This window comes from Myotis lucifugus, unplaced genomic scaffold, assembly GCF_000147115.1.
Source record: "Myotis lucifugus unplaced genomic scaffold, Myoluc2.0 scaffold_119, whole genome shotgun sequence".
Classification (NCBI taxonomy): domain Eukaryota; kingdom Metazoa; phylum Chordata; class Mammalia; order Chiroptera; family Vespertilionidae; genus Myotis; species Myotis lucifugus.
In genome coordinates, this window is record NW_005871167.1 from 3,432,641 (window position 1) to 3,438,640 (window position 6,000).

Consider the following 6,000-nt stretch of genomic DNA (forward strand, 5'->3'; position numbering starts at 1 on the left):
TGATTTCAGAGAGGAAGGGAGAAGGAGAGATAGAAACATCAACGATGAGAGAGGATCATTGATTGGGCTGCCTCCTGCACGCGAGCCCGCAACCCAGGCATATGCCCCTGACCGGCATCAAACCCCTGACCCTTCAGTCCACAGGCCAAAGCTCTATCCACTGAGCCAAGCCAGCTAGGGCAAAATATTTTTTATTGTTCACAGTACTTATACACTTTATTTTTTAAAGGAACTAACAAATATTTTAAGAATTTTTTTTTTTATAAAAGAGAAGGGAGAGGGAGAGAGAGACAGAAACATCAATGATGAGAGAGAATCACTGATTGCCCCCCTGCCCCCCCCCCCCACCGGCACACCTCGCACTGGGGATGGAGCCCACAACCCAGGCATGTGTGCCCTGATGGGGCATCGAACACAACCCAGGCATGTGTGCCCTGATGGGGCATCGAACCGTTCATAGGTTGACGCTCAACCACTTTTAAAATTGATTTTAGAGAGAGAAAGGAAGGGGGAGAGAGAGAGAGAGAGAGAGAGTGAGAGAGAGAGAGAGAGAGAGAACCAAGGACCTAGTGCTCATTCCCTTGATGTCTACAATAATATCACATTTCTTGTAGCTTCACATGTATGTGGCATGTGCCTCTCGTCTTTCCCTTTGTGTTGGTCCTTCTGGCGTATTACTATAGAATGGAGATTCCAGTTGAGAGAAGCACTCCCTACCTGCTTCCTTTTTGGCTTAAAGGCTGGCTATCAATTCTCCTTTACTGGAGACAGTCTGGGCTCATCTTTCCAGACATAGCACTAGAGAAATCTGCAAATAAGCCTTACGCCATTTATTTTGTCCCATATAATTACCTTCCCACAGTTTGCCTCCTTAGAAGCAAACTTTGTCTTGTCATTTCTCCACCAATTTATTTTCTTTGTTAAAGATGTTATATTAGCCAGAGCACTAAGCAACTACTTTGAGTTATTCTTTGTTGAGTAGCAACATTCTCCCATGTGATGTGCCCTGCATGTGTTAATGAACTTGTTTGTTTTTCTCTTATTAATCTATCTTTTTGTTAAAGAGCTCCAGCTGAGCCCTGGCTGGTGTTGCTCAGTGATTAGAGTGTTGGCCCGCGCACCGAAAGGTTGTGTTTGATTCCCAGTCAAGGGCATGTACTTGAGTTGCAGGTTCGATCCCTGGCCCCAGTCGGGAGGTGTGCGGGAGGGGGCCAGTTGATGTGTCTCTTACATCAATTTGTTTTCTCTCTCTCTCTCCCCGCTCCCTCCCTTCCTTCCACTCTCTCTAAAAATCAATGGAAGAAACTATCCTTAGATGAGGATTAACAATGACAAAAAAGAGCCCCAGCTGAGAATCTAAAAGAAGTGGAGATAAAGTTTTGCTTCCCCTATGATGGAAAAAACCCAAATGTCCATCGACAGAAAAATAGATAAACAAAATGGGGTCTATTCATACAACGGAACGGTATCTACCTATGAAAAGAATGGAGTATTGATAAAATGCTGTAACTTGGATGAATCTTGAAAACATTTTGCTAAATGAAAGAAGCCAGTCAGAAAAGTCTGTATACTATATAATTCCATTATTATGAAAGTCCAGAAAGGGGTAATCTATAGAGATAGAAAGTAGATTAGTGGTCACCCTGACCCCCGTGGCTCAATGGTTAGAGCAGTGGCCTGCACACCAAAAGGTCAAAGGTTTGATTCCCAGTTAAGGGCACATACCTGGGTTGCAGGTTCATTCTGGGCCAGTGAAGGTGCATTTGGGAGGCAACCAATGGATTTGTCTCTAACATCCATGTTTCTCTCTCTCTACCTCCTTCCCTCCCTTCCACTTTCTCTAAAAATCAATGGGAAAGCACTAGTCAGTTTGGCTCAGCGGATAGAGCATTGGCCTGCGACCAAAGGGTCCTGAGTTTGATTCCAGACAAGGGCACGTACCTTGGTTGTGGGCTCCTCCCCGACCCAGGCCCTGGTAGGGACTCATGCAGGAGGCTACCAATCAATGTGTTTCTCTCATAGCGATGTTTCTCTCTGTCTTTCCCTCTCTCTTCCACTCTCCCTAAAAATCAATGGGGAAAAAATATCCTCGGTGAAGATTAAAATAATCCTTGGGTGAGGATTAACACATAAGAAAGTAGACTAGTGGTTGCTTAGGGCTGGGGAGAAGAGTGATGGGAGGGTAGGAGGCTGATAGCTAATGGGTATGGGATTTCTTCTTGAGATGATGGAAATATTCTAAAATTGACCATGGTGATGACTGCACATATCTGCAAATATATTAAAAGCCGTTGAACTATTTAAAAGTATATTTTAAAATATACTTTTAAAAATGTATTTTTTTATTGTTGATAGGAACTATACACTTAAAATTTTTTTATTGATTTTATAGAGAGAAAGTAAGGGAGAGAGAGAGAAGCATCAATTTGTTATTTATGCATTCATTGGTTGCTTCTTTTATGTGCCCTGACCAGGGATAGAACCAACAACCTAGCGTATCAGGACAATGCTCTAACCAACGAGCTATCCAGCCAGGGCTTCGATGTGAATTTAAAAAACAAAATGTTTTGGGTTTTGAAAAGAATAAATTAATATTTTTGATCAATTTCATCATAGTGTCACGTCATGTCTTACACAAGCTATTAAAGCAGCCTATACTTATTCATCAATTATGAATTGGGGCCCTAAATTAATGAGCTTTCATTTATCTCAGCTAAATTATCATTGATTTAAGATTCATCCTTTTTCTGGCCATTCTATTGCCTTTCTGATTATGGTTTTGTTGTTGTTAATCCTCACCCAAGGATATTTTTTCCATTGATTTTTAGAAAGTGGAAAGGAGGGGAGGGGGAGAGAGAGAGAGAGAGAGAGAGAGAGAGAGAGAGAGAGAGAGAGAGAGAAACATTGATGTGAGAGAGACACATGGACTGGTTGCCTCCCACACTCTCCCCAGCCAGGCCAGGGCTCAAACCTGCAGCCCAGGTAGCCACGCTGGCCAGGGCTGATTATGTTTTCCACTGTACAAGCTTTCTGAAAATCAGAACACTGTAATTCAATTTTTTAATTCATCATTTATTCTCCATGCTGTATTATTTCCATGCATTCTAATTTTGTCTACAGTTTTGCCATCTACAATCCATTTTTCTATACTGTGGTTTGTGGTTAAAAACAAAACAAAACAGAAATCTCATCAGACCACTCCCTTGCTTAAAATCTTTTAAAGAAAAAAAAGAAAAGAAATCAGATCACATCAAAAAATATTTTAAAGGATTTCTATTGCCCTCAGGATATTCAAATTCTTTAACTGGTTTACAAGCCACTACACTGACCTGACCCCACCCTCCCGCTTTACCTCTTACCATTCTTTATCTCACTTTATGCATCTGCCACAAACGGATATTTTTTCTCCCAGCCACAAACATGCCGCCTTTTCTGGGACATTTTCCTTCAACAAACATTTATTGAACCCCTGCTCTGCTGCCAGGCGCTGTCCCTGAGCTCTCAGGCTCTGCCAGTCCAGGAAACACGGATGATGGACCTGCACACATCGTGACAATGTGAGAAAGGCATAAAGCACAGCTGGGTCCAACACAAAACAGAGAAGCCGGTGGGCAACACTGAGGATCATGGGCCCCGTTTACAGCCACAGCGCTAGGTGACCAGGAATCACCACACACTCCACTGAGGGCCAGAGGACTTGCTGGTCATGGGCGTCTGGGGGGAGAGAGCAGGGGAAGCAGCCAGCGAAGGAGAGAAAGGAGAAGCGGAGAAGATTTGAGAAATAACAGAATAACACAAATCAGAATTTTATTTTTTTAATATCACTTTTAAAAATATATATTTTTTATTAATTTCTGAGAGGAAGTGAGAGGGAGAGAGAGATAGAAACATCAATGATGAGAGAGAATCATTGATTGGCTGTCTCCTGCATGCCCTCTAATGGAGATAGAGCCAGTAACCAGGGCATGTGCCCTGACTGGGAATCCAACCGTGACCTCCTGGTTCATATGTCCACGCTCAACCACTTCACCATGCAAGAATAACACAAATCATAATTTTAAAAAACTAAAAAATGGCCCTAGCTGGTTTGGCTCAGTGGATAGAGCATTGGCCCAAGGACTGAAGGGTCCCATATTTGATTCCAGTTAAGAGCAGGTACCTAGGTTGCAGGCTCCATCCTGGCCCTGGCCTAAGGGGAGGCAACCAATAGATGTGTCTCTCTCACACTGATGTTTCTCTCTCTCTGTCTGTCCCTCTCCCTCTCCCTTCCACTCTCTCTAAAAATCAATGGCAAAATATCCTTGAATGAAGATTAACAAAACAAAAAACAAACAAAGAAAAAATAAAAATATTTGAAGTGATAGAGCTGAAGGAAAGGAACACAAGAGCAAATAAATACAACAAATGATGCCTTAAAAGAAATTAAAGATGAAAAAGGAAAATTTTTAAAGTATAAAGAAATAAAGTAAGAGGATTCAAGAGAAAGTGACAAACATTAAAGACAAACAAGGGCCCTGGCCAGTTTGGCTCAGTGGATGGAGCGTCGGCCTGCGGACTCAAGGGTCCCAGGTTCGATTCTGGTCAGGGGCATGTGCCTGGGTTGCGGGCGCATCCCCAGTGGGGAGTGTGCAGGAGGCGGCTGATCGATGTTTCTCTCTCATTGATGTTTCTAACTCTCTATCCCTCTCCCTTCCTCTCTTTAAAAAAATCAATAAAATATATTAAAAAAAAAAAAGACAAGGAAGATATAAAATCCTTGGCTCCCATTTTTTTAGGTAACTTTTCTGAGTGTCTTCAGGGACTCCACTAATAGGTAAATAGAAATCCCTGAAAAAGGAAACCAAAGCAAAGGAACAGAAAAAAATACCCCAAAACTACTCAAGAAAACATTCCTGAAAAAAATGTTGAACTATATATTAGGAGAATAAAGGAAGTACTAAAAATATTGACCTATAATGGTTAATACCATCGCATCTACACAAATAAAAGAGAAACATGCAAATTGGTGTCACTCCACTACACCACCAGCCAATCAGCGTGACTATGCAAATTAACCCAACAAAGATGACGGCTAATTTGCATAAGCAGGCACAGAGCGAAGACTGAAGGCTCCGGCCAGAGTGAAGACTGAAGACTAAAGACTGAAGACTGAAGAGGCTTGGCTTCTCCACTGCGGCCGGACCAAAGGCCTAGGTCCCGGGTGCCGGAGGAAAACCGGTGCTGGCGTAAAACCGGTGCTGGCAGCCAGGGGAAGGAAGGCCAATTGCACAAATCTTTGTGCAACGGGCTTCTAATCTACACTAATAAAAGAGAAACATGGTAATTAGCGTACGACCGCTACCCTTCCCATTGGCTAATCAGCATATCCTTATGCAAATTAACTGTCAGCCAAGATGGCGGCCGGCAGCCATGCACTGAAGTGAACAGGGAGGCTTGCTTGCTCCAGTGACGGCAGACTCCAACGTTCCCCGCCTCACTTGTCGGCCTCTCAGCTGCAATTCTAAGCAACTATGTTGCAAATATAGAAGCTAAACAAAACCCCAGAAACCTTCGTTAGTCAGCCAGGCTTCAGCCAGCCGGACCGCAACATTGTATCAAATACAGAAGGAAAAACAAAGGCCAGAAACCGGCTTTCAGCAGCCGAGGCCTCAGAGCTAAAGCTGGCCCAGAATAAAAAAAAGAAAAGAAAAAAAGGAGCGGTTGGGAGCTTCAGTCAACCCACCAGCCTGAAAACAGCCCTCAGCCCCTCAGCCAGACTGGCCAGGCACCCCCAGTGGGGACCCCCACCCTGATCCAGGACACCCTTCAGGGAAAACCAGCCGGCCCCCACCCATGCACCAGGCCTCTATCCTATATAGTAAAAGGGTAATATGCCTCCCAGCACCGGGATCAGCGTGACAGGGGGCAGCGCCCAAACCCCCTGATCACCCTGTGGCTCTGTGTGTGACAGGGGGCGGGGCCACAACCTCCCTATCTGCCCTGCTCTGTTCGTGACAGGGG